The 21,020-nt window shown below is 45.0% G+C and overlaps 1 long non-coding RNA gene across 1 annotated transcript in view; it reads left to right on the top strand.

The window, feature by feature from the left end:
* LOC120932505 overlaps nt 1-18,035 on the top strand; it is a 33,085-nt gene extending 15,050 nt beyond the window's left edge. Inside the window, exon 4 of the long non-coding RNA XR_005747998.1 lies at nt 17,805-18,035. This is a non-coding gene — a long non-coding RNA (uncharacterized LOC120932505). The remainder of the gene's footprint in view (nt 1-17,804) is intronic.
* The last annotated feature ends 2,985 nt before the right edge of the window (nt 18,036-21,020 follow it).

Here is a 21,020-nt window from a genome sequence, read left to right on the forward strand (position 1 = left end):
ACTGGAAGCTACTTGGTTTCTATGCAGAGTTGTGCTATTAATTGCACTCCAGTTTTAGTAAAACATCCCCTCTGTGTCTTGTGACTTTCCAAGAAGGTCTCCAAGCTGCTAGACAGGCATAGCAACAGGACCTGGGATTCTCTATGGCATTGATGTTCAACCTGTGGGCCTCCATCTGTTGTGAAACTACACGTGCCTTTGGGAGTCATGCTTGTAACTATTAGCCTTGCAATGCCTTAGGGGGCTTGTGGTTCCACAACAGCTGAAGGGCCACAGGTTGAGCACCCATGCGCTATGGTCTCTTGGCTTGAGCTCTGCGGAAAATCCGACAACAATTGTCCGATGGAGCATACAAACGGTTGGATTTTCCGACAACAGTCTGTCATCACACAATTCCCGTCGGATAATCCAATCGTTTGTACGAGGCTCTAGGCTTTTCACATCTCCCTTTTATAAATAAGTAGCAAGTTATGCCGCGTAAACACGACCGTTTTTCATGACGTGAAAAATGCCATTTTTTAAATTGGTCATTATAAACGATCCTGTGTAGGCTCCAGAGCATTTTTCTCAACGTGAAAAATGGCCATTAAAAATTTAGAACATGCTCTAATTTTTCTCGTTTTTTTCTACGTTGTCGTTTTTCACATCGTGAAAAATGGTCGTGTGTAGGCTTTAAGGTCAGGAAAAAAACACGCATGCTCAGAAGCAATTTATGAGACGGGAGCACTTGTTCTGGTAAAACTAGTGTTTGTAATGGAGATAGCACATTCATCACGCTGTAACAGACTGAAAAGCACAAAGCCTGAAAAGCGTGAATCGTCTTTCACCAAACTTTTACTAACACAAAATCAGCAAAAGCAGCCCAAAGGGTGGCGCCATCTGAATGGAACTTCCCCTTTATAGTGCCGTCGTACGTGTTGTATGTCACAGCGCTTTGATCGAGCATTTTTTTTTCACGATCGTGTGTAGGCAAGGCAGGCTTGACAAGAATCACGTTGAGAAAAATTTTGTTTTTTCTAGACCCATAAAAATGGTCGTGTGTACGCGGCTTAACAGTTATGTGGCCAGAAAAGAGGGGGCTTTGGGGTGGGGACAGAACTCCTCTATCACGTTAGTTGATCCCAGGTAAATCCGATTGCCTCTCGGGAGATCAGGAAGGAATTTTTTTCCCCTGATGTAGCAAATTGGATCATGCTCTGCTGGGGTTTTTTGCCTTCCTCTGGATCAACTGTGGGTATGGAGTTGGGTGTATGGGATTGTACTGTGTTTTTTATTTTGTTTGTTTATTTTTTTGTGGTTGAACTGGATAGACTTGTGTCTTTTTTCAACCTGACTAACTATGGGCCAGATTCTCCAATAATCTGCGGCGGCCTCGCGTAAGCTATTTACACTACGCCGCCGCAACTTACTGGAGCAAGTGCCGTATTCCTCAAGCACTTGCTCGGTAGTTTGCGGAGGCGTAGTGTAAAAGGCCCGGCGTATCCCCGCGTATTTCAAAGGGGGCGGCTTATATTTAAATTAAGCGTGCCCCCGTTTCGATCGAACTGCGCATTGCGCCGGGCTAAAAATAGCCCAGTGCGCATGCTCCAGTTCTCGGCGGAAAACGTCAATGCGTCATTGACGTAAAGTCGTATTCAAGAACGACTTAGGAAAACGACGTACCCGACGGGAAAAGACGACGCGGATCCGACGCCATACTTAACATGGCATACGTGGGACTGGCGTAAGGTTACCCCTCATATAGCAGGGGTAACCTTACGCTTACGCAAACGACGTAAGCGACGGTTACGCGACACGATTTTGCATAAACAAATGAAACCTGAACGTAAACGCCACCTAGCGGCCTGCGGCGAATTACATTTAAGATCCGACAGTGTAAGTGACTTACACATGTCGGATCTTAAAGAGGGGGTTCACCCTAATAAAACAATTATTTTTTTCTAGCATTACATTAGGCATAGTAGCGCGAGCTACAGTATGCCTGTATTTATTTTTTTAGCCCTGTACTCATTGTGCAATCGTATAGATAAGATTCCGACTCCCGCGCGGGGAATGGGCGTTCCTATCCAGAGGGAGCATGATTGACGGCCGGGTATGGCGCGTCACGCTTCTCCAGAAATAGCCGAAATAGGACTTGCCGCTTCATGGCGCCTGCGCATAGTCTGTGCGAAGGCGCCGTGAAGAGCCGAGACCTACTCCGGCTATCTTCGGGGAGCGTGACGTGCCATAGCCGGCCGTCAATCATCCTCCCTCTGGATAGGAATGCCCATTCCCCGCGGGGAGTCGGAATCTTATCTATACGATTGCACAGTGAGTACGGGGCTAAAAAAATAAATACAAGCATACTGTAGCTCGCGCTACTATGCCTAATTTAATGCTAAAATGTTGGTAATGAGGGTGAACCACCGCTTTAAGCGTATCTATGCGAAAATGATTCTAAGAATCCCTCGCATAGATACGCGGGTCAAAAAAGAGAGATACAACGGAGTTTCCTGAGATACTCCGTCGTAACTCTTCTGAGAATATGGCCCTATGTAACTATGTAACTATGTAACATGCTCAGTTTCTGTCACTGAATACAAATTGTTTGTAAAAATTATTTGCCGTAAGGGAAAGTTTTTCTTCCTTTAAATATTAGCACTGCCCTCTAATGCAGAAGAACAGACTAGGCAAGATATCATATAATAATATGAAATATGAATAATGCAAAAGGTTGGTTTGAAAGTATGCATACATAAACAATGTTTAACTTCCAATTTCAGACTGTTTGCGTTAAAAAAGATACTTTAGTTCTGTATCAACTATAGAAAGCATGCTGGGAAGCCTAAAACAAGCAAAATCTAAAGGTATCATTATTCTAGTATGTGTGGGTAATGGGAAGGTTCACTTAAGAGTGCTGTAAAAAAAATAGGACAATTTCAGAGGTGAAACCAAGTTTTATGTATTATAGAGCTGAAAATGTGCATATTTCTTGCTCTTCCATTGCAAAGAACAAAAGTAAATGTGCTAATTAGTTCTCCGAGACATAACATTTGTTCATTGTTCATTCAGTATATTTTTAATAGACTAGAGCTCTTCTTAAAAAACAGATAAAAATGATTAAACCTGAATAAAAAGAGTTTTTTTTTTCATTTTCTAATATAAATGGAAGCGGATTTAGGCTGTGCTCAGTGCTTATGCCACTGGTGGCCTTGAATGCAGGCTGATGGCATAATCCATCTGTTCAGTGAATCGTTCGGCACCATCCCCGAAAGCTGAGGAACATTACTGAAATGTATTTTTCATCGACAGCACATAGAAAGGGGAACGAGAGGCTGGCACCCCTGTGCAGTACATGCATGCTGACTCTCTCTCTCTCTCCGCACCACTTGTGGCAGTAATGGTTATGTTCCTGCACAAGGTCTAGCACAACTGGGTAATGACAGCTCTGCTACATTATTTTCAAATGTAGCACAGCGGGTGTCATGAGGAGGTTGTAAAGGAAAAGGGAGGGGGGGGGGATGATGAGCCATGGGATGGGAGGATCAATATCCTTAATACGTTTTCTGTTTCAGAAACTCACCTATAATCTGCAAGTGCATTGACTGCTCCAGGGCTCCCTGGGCTCTACTGAATTTCACCCAGTCTTTCTTTTCTTTTTTTATTTAGAAGTCTGAACGATCAGCTTAAATCTTTTTCATTTCTTTCTTTCTGCAGCGCTAGCATAAGTGAGCCATTGGAGCATTAAATTGGATCCATCATTAAAATTTACACTACTACACATGAATAAATAGAGCACATTTTAGCATTACTAAATTATTATTTGTTTAAAAAAAAATTACTTTTTTTTTTTGCTACAAATAAAAAACGGTGTTCCAGCCTAGGCAGCGTAGATCACATGCTCCCTGTCTGCCAATCAGTACTAAAGATAGCCAAGTCTCTTGAATAAACAGTGAGATAAAGTGAACAAATAGGGTTTGCATTGATAGTCTTTGTGATTGTGATGATGGTATTAGGCCACTTTCACCTCCGCTGTGCGGACGGGAGCGGGACACTTTTTACCCCGAGAAGGGGTTAACAAGGGGTTAAAAGCGCAGAAAAGCACCGTTGCCGAAGCACTTTGCAGGTGCTGGGGAAGCATGGAAGGTGCTTTACAGGCACTATTTGTTTGCGCTGAAATGCCTGTAAAGCACCTCAGTGTGAAAGTGGCCTTAGAAATCTGTGTGAGATGCTTCTGAGATCATTCAAAATTTCCTTGACAGGTGGATTTGACCTGATTCTGATTCCCTCACACCTGTACGCACTCAGCCCCCCTCACACCTGTACGCACTTAGCCCCCCTCACACATGTACGCACTCAGTCCCCATCATACCTGTGCGCACTCAACCCCCTTCATACCTGTATGCACAAAGCACCCTTCGTACCTATACACACTCAGCCCCCCTCATACCTGTATGCACTCAGCCCCCCTCATACCTGTATGCACTCAGCCCCCCTCACACCTGTATGCACTCAGCCCCCTCATACCTGTACGCACTTAGCCCCCCTCATACCTGTACGCACTTAGCCCCCCTCATACCTGTACGCACTAAGCCCCTCTCACACCTGTACGCACTTAGTCCACCCACACACCTGTACGCACTCAGCCCACTCACACCTGTATGCACTCAGCCTTCCTTATACCTGCACACACTCAGCCCACCTTCACACCTGTAAGAACTAATCCCCCCTTATACCTGTACGCACTCAGCCCCCCTCACACCTGTACGTACTCAACCCCCCTCACAGCTGTATGCACTTAGCCCCCTCATACCTGTATGCACTCAGTCCCCTTTTACCTGTAGACACTCAGCCCCCCTCATACCTGTACGCACTCGGCCCACCCTCACACCTGTACGCACTCAGCCCACCCTCACACCTGTACGCACTCAGTCCCCTCATACCTGTACGCACTCAGCCTCCCTCATACCTGTACACACTCAGCCCACCTTTACACCTGTAAGCACTCAGCCCCCTTCATACCTGTACGCACTCAGCCCCCCCTTATACCTGTACGCACTCAGCCCACCCTCACACCTGTACGCACTCAGTCCCCTCATACCTATACGCACTCAGCCTCCCTCATACCTGTACACACTCAGCCTACCTTTACACCTGTAAGCACTCAGCCCCCTTCATACCTGTATGCACTCAGCCCCCCTCATACCTGTACGCACTCAGCCCCCCTCACACCTGTGGACACTCTGCTGCTCCCCCATACACACACCTGTACACACTCAGCTGCCCCCCGACACACACACACCTGTACACACTCAGCTGCCCCCTCCCACCTGTACACAACTCAGCTTTCCTCCCCCACACACACACACGTGTACACACTTAGCTGCCCCCCATACTTGATCACACTTAGCTGCCCCCCACACACACACACCCGTAAACACTCAGCTGTACCCCCGCACACACGCGCGCGCGTGTACACACTCACATCAGGGCCATCTTTTCCATTGGGCACGCTGGGCAGTTGCCCGGGGGCCCCGCTTGCCTGGGGGGCCCTACCGGCTGCCCATCAACCCCAGTAAAAAATTGTGGACAGTGACGGGTTAGAACCATGCCCAGTTTGCGGAAATCACAGAGAAGATCAGGTCCTCCACGAAATGCGGGGGGTTGCTGATGTAAGGGGGGAGTGAATGCAAAAATGTAAGGGGGCACTGATATAAAGGTTCCCCCTCCTATATTAGTGACGCCCCTTACCTTAGTGTATTTACTCTACGGAAGGTGGTCTCTGGTCACCAGAGTGCCCCCCACATCAGAGTTCCCCTTTACATCAGAGTCTGCAGGATTCCCCCTTAAAATGCAAGGGGGAACTCAGTCTGCGGACCCTGATGTAAGTGGGAAAGAGAAAGCAGTGGACTCTGATATAAGGTGGTCTCTGGTCACCAGAGCCCCCCTCCACATCAGAGTTCCCCCTTTAGATCATGATCTGCAGCGTTCCCCTTTACATAAGAGTTCCCTTTCACTGTAAGGGGGAATCCTGCAGACTCTGATGTAAGAGGAAACTCTGTGCTGGCTGGGTTATAGTAACCTGACCTTCATGTCAATGAAGACATTTTTTGTTTGTTTTACTTTTGTTTAACTTAAACACATTGCTAATAGCACTAGCTATATGTTTATAGTTTAAATACTGACATTTGCATTGTTCGGCACTGAAAACTGTAATTTTTGGTACTTTTTTGCAGTGGCAGTAAAAAATGTGGTTCTACCAGTAAATTTTATAATTTTTGTCAGTAAATTCTCGTGCGTGATTGTGTAGACAGGGCCCCAGTGCACTGTATTGCCCGGGGGCCTATAATGCTCTTAAGATGACACTGACTCACATAACCCCCATACACACCTGTACACACTCAGCTACCCCCCCCCCCCACACACACACCTGTACACACTCAGCTACCCCCCCCCCCCCACACACACACACCTGTACACACTCTGCTGCCCCCTCCCACACACTCATCTGTAAACACACAGCTTCCCCTGTACACAAACAGCATCTTCCCTTGTACTCACAGCCCTCACTTGTAAGGTGGTCTTCCTTCTTGTCCTAAGTCTTTATTTCACATGTCCCTGTGAAAAAATATTACTGTACAGCACAAGCGAGGGACACACATACATGAAGCAGCCAGAGGTGACAGTATAGAGCCCAATGACAGAGCTGCCAACTCACACGAACAAGTGCCAGCCCAGCACAGCTACAGAGCAGAGAGCACCTCTTGTACCTGCCACTGCCTTGTCCCATCTCTGATAGCTGGTCTGACACCCCCCCCCAAAGCGTGGTACGCAACGGAGTAGTTGACATGTTACAGTGTGTCCTAGTTCTTAAAATCTCTTCAATAATGGCACTTTATGGTGCCTGCAAGCAGGGATGGACTGGCCATTGGGACTACAGGGAGTTTCCCGGTGGGCCGATGGCTCAGTGGGCCGGCTTCAGTGACAGCGGACTGCCGCCCCCCTCTGCTCCTCTGTCTCTCCCTCCTCACAGCGCTCACCTGGGGGGAACAAAGAAGCAGGGGGAGGACCAGAGGAGCAGGGGGGATGACAGAGGAGCATGTGGGAGGGGACAGACAGCTGACTCAACAGCTATGGCCTGGGAGTTTCTCACTTCTGCCTAATCTTGTCCCATAGGGGGGCACCAAACTGATTCTTTGCCCCGGTGAAATAATGTCTCGCTTCTCCACTGGTACTGCTTATAAGAGTACCAGTACCAGCCGTTCTACTCTAATAAAGTAGAACGGCTAGTGGCTAGTGAAGGGGGAGAGGGGGCTTGGGTGGCTGGGGGGGGGGGGCTTGGGTGGCTAGGGGTGTGCGGAAGTTGTCCGGCCGCCATGGGAGAGACCTGTCAAAGTGGGCCAGTCTGGATGAAGTCCAGGGCCAAATTTCTGTCCCAGTCCAGCCCTGCCTGCAAGTACCTGGGTTGAAGCCCCACTCTAGGAAAAGTAAGAGTCTTCCCTTGCAGTAGGGCTGCAACCTGTGCAGCATGGGTTACATGCTTGTTTAGTCTAGGGGACAGTAAAGCACTTTTACTTACCTGATTCTCCACTGCCCCTTGCAAACGTCGTTCCACTCCATTAATGGACTTTCCCTCAGTATCCAGTGCAGGGCTATGGTCCATACATTGGTCTTGATGCATCTGACTGCCAGAGTGCAGGCAAGAAGATAGATGATGCTACGTCTAGCAGCACAGAGAAGCTTGTGGGAGCAGAGGCTCAGGTAAGTAAATCATCTTTACCCAGTCCCCTAGACATGACTTGAGTAGTGAACCCTTCTAGTGCAGGCGCAGGCCCACTGCAAGGGAGGACTTTAAGTTTTCTTGGAGGTCAACTTTAACTAGATGCCGACCACCCCCCTCACACATTTACTGCGGCAGGGCAGCCACTCTGGGGAGAATCACATACCTGTACGTGATTCTGCACTTCTGGGTCTGAGGTGTGCACGGGTGCCGCCGGCAACCTGCTCCCATTGTGATTGGACACAACGGGAGCCAATAAGTGGGTCTGGCAGACACGATGTCCGTTGGACCGACTGATTGTTCATGAGACAGGCAGAAAGGCAGATCGCCATTCTGTGACAAGGAAAGACTGTGATCCTGTCTTCTTGCTAAGCAGGAACACGGATCTCTGCTTTCCCACAGTGAAAACACTTTCCACACAGTAACAAAGCTCCCTAGGAACACATTTAACCCTTTGATCGGCCCCATCCCCTGCCAGTGTTATTAGCACAGTGACAGCGCATATTTGTTAGCACTGATCACTCTATTAGTATCACTGGTCCCAAAAAGTGTCAAAAGTGTCAGTTAAGTGTCTGATTTTTCTGCCGCAATGCCGCAGTCCTGCAATAAGTTTCTGATCACCAAACTTTTCTAGTAAAATAAAATAAATAAATAAAAATTCCAAAACAACATCCCAAAGTTTGTAGACTCTATGGGGCAGATCCACAGAGCGAGTACGCCGGCGTATCTACTGATACGCCAGCGTACTTTCAAATTTCCCGCGTCGTATCTTTGGTTTGAATCCTCAAACCAAGATACGACGGCATCTAGGTTAGATCCGACAGGCGTATAGCTTCGTACGCCTTCGGATCTTAGATGCAATACTTCGGCGTTCGCTGGGTGGAGTTCTCGTCGTTTTCCGCATCGAGTATGCAAATTAGCTATTTCGGACGATCCACGAATGTACGCGCGGCCGTCGCATTCTCTTACGTCGTCTCTAGTCGGCTTTTTCCGGCGTATAGTTAAAGCTGGTGTTTTGCGGCGTATAGTTAGACTTGCCATGTTAAGTATGGCCGTCGTTCCCGCGTTTATTTTGAATTTTTTTTTTTTTTTTCGCAAGTCGTCCGTGAATCGGGATGGACGTAATTCACGTCTATGTTAAACAATACGACGTCCTTGCGACGTCATTTAGCGCAATGAATGGCGGGAAATTTAGGGATGGCGCATGCGCAGTTCATTCGGCGCGGGGACGCGCTTCATTTAAATGAAACACGCCCCCTACTCGCCGTTTTGAATTAGGCGCCCTTACGCCGCAAGAGATAGACTACGCCGCCGTAACTTACGGCGCAAATTCTTTGTGGATTCGAAGTTTAAAAAAGTAAGTTACAGTAGCGTATCTCCCATACGCTGCGCCGGTGCAGATGTCTGTGGATCTGCCCCTATATGTTTATTGGGATTTTTTTTTTTACCAAAAATATGTAGCAGAATACATACTGGCCTAAACTGATAGAGAAATTTGATTTTTAAATTTTTTTTGTTAAATGTGTTTTATAGCAGTAGTGCAAAAAAAAAAAAGCCACAGAGGTGATCAAATACCACCAAAAGAAAGTTATATTTGTTGGGGAAAAAAAAGGACATTTTATTTGGGTACGGCATTGTCAGTTAAAGTAACGCAGTGCTGTATCGCAAAAAATGGCCTGGTCATAAAGGGGGGTAAATCTTCCAGACCTAAAGTGGTTAAAGTGGTATTAAACCCAAAACCAAAAATATTGCACCTACACTAACAAATTGAAGCTGAACTCCAGCTAACACTTTATGATTAGTTACAGCAACGGTTTGTTCCTTTTTGGATAAAGGTTTTACATAAATAAAAGCTGTTCATTGTAAACACCCCTGTCAGTGTTTGATGGTCTTTCTCAAATCTGTAACTGCTGCATCTGCAGGAGAGCTTGTTCTTTTGAAAAACAACAGACCTACAGGCCGGATTACCAGGTGAAAATAAAAGAAAGAAAGAAAGCCTAAAATTGATGCAGCCATCACATCTAATGCCGCGTACACACGATCATTTTTCGGCATGAAAAAACAACGTTTTTCCAACTTCATCATTAAAACGACGTTGCCCACACACCATCATTTTAAAAAAAAGCTCTAGCAAAGCGCGGTGACGTACAACACGTACGACGGCACTATAAAGGGGAAGTTCCATTCGGATGACGCCACCCTTGGGGCTGCTTTAGCCGATTTCCTGTTAGTAAAAGACGATTTGCGCTTTTCTGTCTGTTAGAGCGTGATGAATGTGCTAACTCCATTACGAATAGTAGTTTTACCAGAAGGAGTGCTCCCGTCTCATAACTTGTTTCTGAGCATGCACTGGTTTTTAACGTCGTTTTAGCCCACACACGATCATTTTTTACAACCCGAAAAACGATATCGTTTAAAACGTTGTTAAAAAATGCAGCATGTTCGAAAAGAAATTATCGTTGTTCAGAACCCCGAAAAATTATGTGAAGCCCACACACGAACATTTTAAATGTCATTTTTTAAAAACAACGTTTTTTTCATGCCGAAAAATGATCGTGTGTACGCGGCATAAGAATTAGTAAGCTGCAATATAATACAGTATTTGCTTTTGGTTTTAACACCACTTTAAGCTTCAAATTAATCTCTCAGTCCTTATGGGCCTTATCTAACCCTAGGCCCAAGCTGTATACAGTCTGTAAATTGACGTATAAGGCCGGGTACTCACGAACAAACATGTACGGTGAAAGCGGTCCGTCGGACCGTTTTCACCGTACATGTCTGCCAGAGGGCTTCTGTACGATGGTTGTACACACCATCGTACAGAAGTCCGCGCGTAAACATTACGCGGGGCGTGTCCGCGTCGTCGCCGCGACGATGACGCGGCGATGACGCGGAGACGTGGGCGGGCCTGCCATTTAAAGGCTTCCACGCATGCGTCAAAGTCATTCGACGCATGCGAGGGACGGCGGGCGCCTGGACATGTACGGTAGGTCTGTACTGACGACCGTACATGTCCGAGCGGGCAGGATTCCAGCGGACGGTTTTAAAACACGTCCAGGAATATTTGCCCGCTGGAAAAAGGCCCGGCGGGCAAATGTTTGCTGGAATTCGGCCCGCTCGCGCCTACACACGACCAAACATGTATGCTGAAACTGGCCCGCGGACCAGTTTCAGCATACATGTTTGGTCGTGTGTACGGGGCCTACTATGTATATATTTCGCCAGCAAACCAAGAATTAAATAATGTCTTAGGGCCAGATTCACGTAGAATCGCGGCGGCGTAACTTATCCTAGATAGGTTACACCGCCGCAATTTTTCATCGCAAGTGCCTGATTCACCAAGCACTTGCGATTAAAACTACGCCCGCGGCCTCCGGCGCAAGGCGGGCCAATTCAAATGGGCGTGTGCCATGTAAATTAGGCGCGCTCCCGCGCCAGAGCTACTGCGCATGCTCCGTTTCCTAACTCCCGCGTGCTTTGCGCGCCGTGACGTCATTTTTTTTAACGGCAACGCGAGTAGTGTACTTCCGTATTCCCGGAACGGGTTACGCAAACGACGTTAAATTTTGAATTTCGACGTGGGAACGACGGCCATGCTTTAGACAGCAATACACTTGCTGACTAAAGTTAGGGCACCAAAAAAAACGACTAACTTTGCGACGGGAAACTTGACTACGGACGACATAGCGAACGCGAAAAACCGTCGTGGATCGGCCGTAACTCCTAATTTGCATACCCGACGCTGGTTTACGACGCAAACTCCCCCCAGCGGCGGCCGCGGTACTGCATCCTAAGATCCGACAGTGTAAAACAATTACACCTGTCGGATCTTAGGGATATCTATGCGTAACTGATTCTATGAATCTAAGTTGCATAGATAGAAACAGGGATACGACGGCGTATCAGGAGAAACGCCGTCGTATCCCTTTTGTGAATCTGGCCCTAAATGTGTATTCTGTGGTCACATGACAGAGGTAAAGTGCAACATTTCGGGGCCACGCATTGCATGCATATTTGACGTAGGGTTCCCAGAAATGTTGCACCAAATAAACACTTAAACATTATTTCAATAATTCTTGGTGTGCTGGCAACATATACCGTATTTATCGGCGTATACCGCGCACTTTTTTGCCCTTAAATCAGGGCAAAATCGTGGGTGCGCGATATACGCCGATACCCGCTTCCTGCGCCTTGTTTGAACCACTGCGCCGACATATACCGAGCGCAGTACACTCAGGTATACTCGGGCAGGCCTCGGCTCCTCTCGCGGTCACATCCTGTGCGTCCTGTACGTCTTTTACGCGAGAGGAGCCGAGCCTGCCCGAGTATACCCAAGTGTACTGCGCTCGGTATATGTCGGTGAAGTGCTTCAAACACAGTGCGGGAAGCGGGGATCGGCTGAAGAACACAGCGGGGAGGACACCACGATGGCCGCAGAGGAACGCCGGACCGGACAAGGCCGCCGATGGATGCGATGGACACCGGGCAAGACACAGACGAGGGGCATCCAAACTGTAAGTATTTCTCTTTTTCCAGGAATTTTTCTTCTAGGTTGGGGGTGCGCGCTATACACCAGGGCGCGTTATAGGAAGATAAATATGGTACTTTGGCTTATGCTACTGGTTTCCAGCTGACAGTTGCTGCATCACCCGTTTGTTCTTATTCCTGGAACATGTGCAATGGGAACATTGTATATGATAATTGTGTCACAATCTTGATGTGCAAAACAAAGAAAATCAAGCTATAGTTCACCTTATTCATAAAGTACTTTACAATAGTGTAAACAATAAGCAAAGCCGTCATTTGACTTCTTCTTTGAAAACAATTAGTCATTTACTAATGAGCAATCAGATTTTTTAAAAGGTTTGATGCCTAGTATTGTATAACCATAGAATTCAAGCGGGTATCATTAATGTATGTACCTGATAGCAGTAATTTACTTCCATATAATCACTGCCATTGTCCTTTTGGTTTTTACAAACAATATGAACATTAAAAACAATTTGAACATGAAAAAAATATGTAATAAAATTAAAATGTTTTTCTTGAAATGACATGTAGGTTTATGATCTAATGCTTCTCAAAACCAACTACACTGTATTCAGCATCTGTAATGCATCTGTAATACTGATGGGTAGAGACTATTGATATACTACAGATGATTTTCAGAGACTGTAGATATGCTTCAGAAGACAAGACAGCAGTCCTGCTGTAGGAAACAATAAAGAAACTGTGGACATGCTTAAAGTGGGGTTCCGGGCATAACTTTTTTTTTTGCAAGCTAAAATGAATCACATTAGATAGTCCCTAAAACATATTAATCACTTCCCGACCGCCGCATGTAGATATACGTCGGCAGAATGGCACGGACAGGCACATCAACGTACCTGTACGTGCCTGCCTAGACGTGGGTCGGGGGTCCGATCGGGACCCCCCCCGCTACATGCGGCGGTCGGGTTCCCTCGGGGAGCGACCTGGGACGACGGCGCGGCTATTTGTTTATAGCCGCTCCGTCGCGATCGCTCCCCGGAGCTGAAGAACGGGGAGAGCCGTATGTAAACACGGCTTCCCCGTGCTTCACTATGGCGCTGCATCGATCGAGTGATCCCTTATATAGGGAGACTCGATCGATGACGTCATTTCTACAGCCACACCCCCCTACAGTTGTAAACACACACTAGGTGAACACTAAATCCTACAGCGCCCCCTGTGGTTAACTCCCAAACTGCAACTGTCATTTTCACAATAAAGAATGCAATTTAAATGCATTTTTTGCTGTGAAAATGACAATGGTCCCAAAAATGTGTCAAAATTGTCCGAAGTGTCCGCCATAATGTCGCAGTCACGAAAAAAATCGCTGATCGCCGCCATTAGTAGTAAAAAAAAAAAAATTAATAAAAATTCAATAAAACTATCCCCTATTTTGTAAACGCTATAAATTTTGCGCAAACCAACCGATAAATGCTTATTGCGATTTTTTTTACCAAAAATAGGTAGAAGAATACGTATCGACCTAAACTGAGGAAAAAAAAAATTTATATATGTTTTTGGGGGATATTTATTATAGCAAAAAGTAAAAAATATTGAATTTTTTTCAAAATTGTCGCTCTATTTTTGTTTATAGCGCAACGAATAAAAACCGCAGAGGTGATCAAATACCACCAAAAGAAAGCTCTATTTGTGGGGAAAAAAGGACGACAATTTTGTTTGGGAGCCACATTGCACGACCGCGCAATTGTCTGTTAAAGCGACGCAGTGCCGAATTGTAAAAACCCCTTGGGTCATGTAGCAGCATATTGGTCCGGTCCTTAAGTGGTTAATAGCTCCCCAATTGTTCCAGAAATCATTGAAAACACTTGCCTTATATCCTCCAGCTCATGTTGTGGCCGTATCCATCAAATGTGTGGGCATGTGAAGCCCAGTTCCTTTTTCTTCATGGTTTTCAAGGAGAGGTGGATGCTGGGCGAATTTTAGGCACACTAATGCCCAGAGACTATGGATTCAATGGATGCAATGGATTCTTAGGACAGGAAGTTGAACCACCTAGGACCAGGAACTAGGCAGATTACGAAATGTGCCTAGTAACTGCCAGATAGAAGAGAGTACATTCTTTTTTTTTTTTTTTTACATTAAAGGCAAGCTATTAATAGAAAGTAAATTTTTAGGGTGGAACTCTACTTTAAGAAGATGGTCAGAAACTTTGAAAATAATTCAGGAGACATTCAAAGACTGTGGACATGCTGTAGTACAGCCTTTTTCAAACAGGGCTTCAGTTTACTTTAAGGGTGCCATACCAAAATCCTTATACATTGCCCCATAACCATATACAGGCCAGCAGGTGGATCAAGTCTTCCTTTCAGTTACACAAAGTCACAGGTTTTCATTATGCACCATTACTACCGCCACTGGCATTCTAACAACCAATGATGTCATAAGGAGGACATCAGGCACAGCATCCTTGTTTGGCCCTCCCCTGCCCCTCTCTTTCAGCACTGGGGTCACATTAGCTGAGTACCAGTGTGCAAAGGTGTATTTGCTTTGGAAGAATAAATTACCTCTAACGTTGGGGGTTCTACATGTGTGGATGGTGCTGCATTATGTAAAACCTTTAGTTTAGTTTTTTACATTTTAGAATGGGATGCCTTGAGATTGTCCATAAATTTGAAGGGTGCTTTGACTGAAAAAAGTTTGAGAAATGTTGATACCATAGATGGTTATACGATAATCAGATACATCAGACAGGCTGCAGGAGACATTTTAAGACTGTGGACATGCTACAAGAGTGGTCTGACCCGCTAACATACTACAGGGGGTGATGAGAGGCTGTGGGTATGAGAAAGACTGTCAAAGTCTGCAGACATGCTGCAGGAGACTGTGCTAGAAACTGTGAATAGACTGTAGGACACGTGTCAGTCGTGAGGCCCACGGGCCGAATTCGTCCCGTCAGGCCATTACATGTAGCCTTCGCACACCCAGTGCTTTTTTTGGGGGTGAGTGCTGCAGAGGTCAGAGCCAAGGAGGGGTGGAAGTGAGATGTGAGAGAGAGCTGAGCCATGCACACTGTGGATAGCAAACTCTTAGGCCCTGCACTCTGTATGTAGTACACTCTTCAACCCTGCAGTGTGTACACAGCGCATTCCTGAACACTGCACTCTGTACCTAGCGCATGTCTGAACTCTGCACTCTGTACATAGAGCATTCCTAAACTCTGCACATAACGCACTCCTGGTATTTATTGCCCCTTTATAATCCCCCCGCTGTACAATTTTGGCACACCCATTACATGCACTTACATTTTTGATCCCTACAATTTTGATGTTTCCCCAAAAAAAGTTAAATAAAAAAAAAAAAAGCGAAAAGGAAACTTATAGGACAGAAAAAATAAGAAAATTACAACAAAAACAACAAATTGCAAATGGCAGTGCAATGCTAAATAAACTAGTATGCTGCAGAACTTTTGGCAATTGGGTACTGTAATATGGTGCAGTTTTTCTGAAAGTGGCGTTACTGTAGAATAGTGCAGCAGTTTTGGCAGGGGGGTATTGTAGTACAATGAAGTATTTCTCTCTCTAGTAGTAGTATGGTAAAAGATGTTCCGCTCCACTTTCATGTATTTGAATATTGAACTGCATGAAGTTATCATAATTCTGTAGAATGTTGGCATCTAGTGGCAGTTTTGGGCCACTACATCTGGTGTACTATTTCAATTTTGGTATCTTCCTCTATCTACCCCTCCTTTTTAGTGCTAGTTAGTTTAGTCCTAGCTAGACCCTCTCCACTTATTCCATGTTCCCTCAGTCAGTGTTAGTTTTTCACAGAGACTGGGCTTAGGAAATTAATTGTCTTCTTATACTTCAAAACACTGGCGAAGCATCCTTTGTACTGTAATTATGGTGAATTCAACTTCTCGGTCTTATTGAAGAGTTAAAGCGGAGGTTCACCCTAAAATTCAACTTTATATAAATCAAACCGCTACCCATCGTTTATGCACAATCCGTTTTTTTTAAATCCGATTCTTTACCTTTGTAATCCTGCCTTCAGTGCTGTGTCAGTCATCCTTTCCCCGCGGGAGTGGGTGTGTATTATCTTTTCCCCCGACAAGCGCGATGTCTCCTGGGAGGGAGTGATGAGAATCCCAGGAGATCCGCTGTACTGTAATCCCGTGATATCTCGCGGGTCACGTGACTCGTGACACATTTTCTATCAGCTGCTCAGTGAGTGTATGTTCTGAGCTAGAGCTGATAGAAAAGGTGGATGTCGTCACAACGGGGCGTGACCTCAGTACGCCGGCCGTTGTGATGGCAACTGTGTAGTGTTGACGGCACCGCTCGCCGTCAACACTGCACATGCGTGGGATAGAGCGGTGAATGCTGGGACATCAGCATTCACCATATCCCGGAAGTATTTGCTTGTGGGCTTCAGACTGCCCACAAGCAAGATGGAAACGTCCATCGCAAATTTTTATAAAGTATATTTTCCTGAAGAATGACTATGCGGACGGCTCAAGTATTAGGACACGCGAGTGCAGGATTAATCAAGGTAACATCAGCAGAATCATAAAAAAAAACGAATACCCGCGGAACCCCCGCTTTAAGCTGCCTGTGAATGGGGCCAAGTTGGTAGGTGACCATACTGTCTGAACAATAAGTTGTTTTTCCTGGAGTTTGGTCACCCATTATCCGCTTTGCTATACTAATTACCTGGATGTATATCTATTAGTAGTGTGGGAGGTAGTGTCCCAGCCCAGTTGCACTACAACTTACCTATTTACATTTTTACTGTGCATACTATAAATATAAAAATGCCTTTTTAAATCAATTGGTCAAAATCACCTTTTTTTCATTTGCTTATCACCCTATAAATTGTATTCTCAGATTATTACTAGTATAAATATTATTATCCAGGATTTATATAGCACCAACAGTTTTGCACAGAAATACACAATATAAATGTACAGTTACAATAGAGTAAAATAAAAGAGGGTTAAGAGGGCCCTGCTTATAAGAGCTTACAAGGTAATAACTGTGGGGGGGTTGACACCACTTATTTTGCAAACCCAACCCCTTTCACTCTCACTTTTGCCAGACAGCTTTGACTGCATGGAAATTTCAGAAAATAAAAATTAAGGCATATAAAATAAATATATTTGTTATATGTATTAACTGCATAAGACAGTATGTTTCATTATGGCGGTTTTAAAATGGTGTCGGGACAAACAAATGTTATCTCAGTGCCTTTTATAACTGCACCTGAGACTTATGTAGTTAAGATACATTTCAGATAATTACACTAGCTGAATTGAAAAATCCTTTCATGACTTTGATGGTGTACTGTACATAATTGAATTTAAGAGTGTATTTTTTTTTTTTTTATATAAATTTGTCTGGAGTTGTTTGTTTAGCCACAGGGGACAAAGCCATGCTATTTGTTGCTGTTTGAGCAATAATGGGCTTATCTGACCATTTTCTAATAAAAAAAGCTATATCAGTTTTCCTTTCTAGTTATAGCAAACGTTATTTATTTTTTCTTGTTTTTTTCTTTTAAGATAAAGCTATGCAACAATGAAACCTATTAGTAAAATCACTATACCTTCCAGAATGACGGACCCATGGAACAGAATACTGAACCAGCTATTAAATACAGTAAACTCATTTTTCAAGCCCTTGCCACTATAGTCAAAAACGATATAGCTAAAAGCTGGAATAAAACCTCCGCCATCAATCGCTCAGGTTGAAAGCAGATATAGCAAACTATTCAACTGCATCTATTATCAGCTCTGTGTAACGGTAAGCACAATTCTCTGTATGCAGGTGGGAACTACTAAAGATAAAAAAATTAAAATAAAAAACAAGTGGTAATGAACGTTCCTTACAATATTTCACTGTCTCGCATGTAAAAATGCCCTAATGTATCCCCTGGGAAGTAGAGTTTTTACTGGCATTGCATGAATTTATCATTGTGCCGTCTTTTGTGAATATTATTATTGTATATTTTTTTTTGCCTTGCTTCTATGCTACATTCTAAGCTGCCGCAATAATACATCATTTCTTGCTTTTGTTGTACTTTCGTTGCAGAGTTTTATAAATTAATTATTGGTTTGCTTCGCGTTTCTAGAACGGTTAAATTGCTGTGACAATAGATGTAAAAGGCATTTTCTGCGTACATTCACTCATTGCAGGATAGATGTTTATTTTAGATGGAGTGTGTTATAATTATTTCAGCATTTAAGTTTTATTTTTCAATTTCCATGAGGCTTTTCAGGCTGCTCCCTCCTCTTAGCCGTTTTTCAAATACTAATGTGTTCCTAAAGCATGGCATAGAGGAGAGAGTGCAGCGTGACCCAGTCGCTTGCATTGCCACTTACAGCTATTATTCTTTTATACACTGAAAAACTGAAGCATTATTTAGCCATAACTAGGTTTAGATTTCAATTATTTACATTGCTAAGCCACTTTTATTTTGCAGCCTTTCATGAACCAGTATCTTTGTGGACACCAAGTTCGTTATCCTTGTGATATCTTAGGGTACAGTTGTTGATTTCCTTAAATTTTGGAAAAAATAGGATATGCTGAAATCTACCGATAACATCCTGCTCTTCAAGACCCAGCTCTGTATTACCTGTTTACCAATTTATTTTGCCCCTATGTGCTCACTATATCAATTAGGGCTTATTCACACTGTGGAATGGATGCAGCTATTGAGACAAATTAAACTGTGACATACAGTCTAGAACAGGGGTCTCCGAACTTTTCAAACAAAGGGCCAGTTTATTGTCCTTCAGATTTTAGGAGGGCTGGATTGTGGCCAGTGGGGCTAAAGAATGTCCCGGGTCCAGTATTAGTGAGAGTAAATATGGCCTCAGAGTTTGCAGTCAGTAGGATAAGGAGTAGTGCCCCTATTAGTAGGACTAATTGTATCCCATCATTGGTATCAGTGAAAGAAATTGTGCCCCCTTGTTGGCGTCAGTGGGAAGAATAGTGCCTCATATCAGTGGGAGGAAAAAAGCCCCAAGGGCCGGATAAAGGCTGGCAAAGCGCCACATCTAGCCCTCGGGCCGCAGATTGGAGACCCCTGGTCTAGAAGACAATCCAATAGTCGTCAAGATCACTAGTCGCCAGTCACATTCCCTTTTACTTCTATCTATTCAGCAATGTAAATACATTTTATTTATAACTTCTACTATAGCCCAGCTGCTCTAAAACTGACCCTGTTGCCTAAAGCTGGCTATAGAAGATTATTTTTTTTCTTTTGACCAGCCAGCTGGCTGATAAACAAAAAACAACGTTATTCCCCCAGCCACATTTTCGAGGTGGATGAAAGAATATCTGCTATTGTATTTGGACAGCAGGACTCCTTCTCCTCTGATTGATTGCATGCACTGATCAAACACAAATTATCCAATAATCCTATTTGAGAGCAGTTGATCACTAGGCCGACTCCGTCATTATTATTATTATTTAAGGCAGCGCTTTACATTAACATTGTACATTCACATCAGTCCCTACCCTCAAGGAGCTTACAATCTAAGGTCACATTCATATACTAGGGCCAATTTAGACAGAAGCCAATTAACTGACCAGCATGTCTTTGGAGTGTGGGAGGAAACCAGAGTACCCAGAGGAAACCCATGCAGGCCCAGGGAGAACATGCAAACTCCAGGAGGCCCTGGACTGGGGGGCGGGGGGCGGGAGTAAAGAAGGACATGGATTTGAAGAGTGGGGTTGATAAAGGACCTAGATTCAGAGAGCAGGGTGCAGAGGAGGCTCTTAACTTGGGGTGGGCTGTAAAGTAGGCCTTGGACTAGGAGAGGAGTGCAGAGGAGGCCCTGAACTAGGGGTGTGGGTGCAGAGGAGGCCATTGACTAGGAAATGGTGGTTGGTGTGGCAAAGGCTCCTGGATAAGTGGGGTACAAGTGAGATACTGCACTAGGTGACAGGGTGCTTGGAGGTCCCAGATTAGGAGAGGGGGGTGTCTGGAGGTCCTGGACTAGGGCAGCAGGTGTCTGGAGGCCATGGACTATGAGAGGGGGATCATGGAGACCTTCTGGACTAGGAAAGAGGGTGCCTGAAGGAGTGGGATCTACTCGCATGCCAGGACCAACACCCAGCTTAGCCTCTCAGTGAGCTGCTGAGAACCTGAGACGGTCACTTCCGCTCCCTCCACAGCCCAGTATTTTTAGTGAGCACTGTGGGGGGCGGGGGAGGCCAGAGCAGACCCAGAGACTGACAGTCACCATCTATCTGCTCAGAGAGCACTGAGAACTGAGTGACCGGCTGTTTGATTACTCGGTTCTCAGCCTTAGAGCTGGCAGGGGACAAATGCAGCATCTACCTAGGTAGGTATGATTCATAAATAAAATTCCCATACTTTTCTTTTAATTACCCGACATCTCCTCTTTACTGCTGGCCCACATGACAATTAGACCTCATTCACATGGAGCATATGGGTCCATGCCCAGTGTGAAGGCCGTGTACTGTGTGGGGGTACTTGGTGTTCTGTGCAACCCTGTGCAGGCAGTCTATTCAAAGTTAATTGGGACGCAGCAGCTGTATGGACATAGTGGAATGTCAAAATTTGACATGCAGACAGGAAGGGATGCATATATCCAAACGCACAGTGTCTGCATTCAGATATGTGCACCCCCTTCTTTAGGTGAAGCTCTCTGATGGATGCAGATTCAGCAAAAAATGGCTCAGTATACAGGACCTGTCTCAGTACCTGTCTGAATGAGGCCTTAAGGATCACTAAAGGAAAATATTTT

The sequence above is a fragment of the Rana temporaria genome, chromosome 3 (genome assembly GCF_905171775.1).
Source record: "Rana temporaria chromosome 3, aRanTem1.1, whole genome shotgun sequence".
NCBI classification, from domain to species: domain Eukaryota; kingdom Metazoa; phylum Chordata; class Amphibia; order Anura; family Ranidae; genus Rana; species Rana temporaria.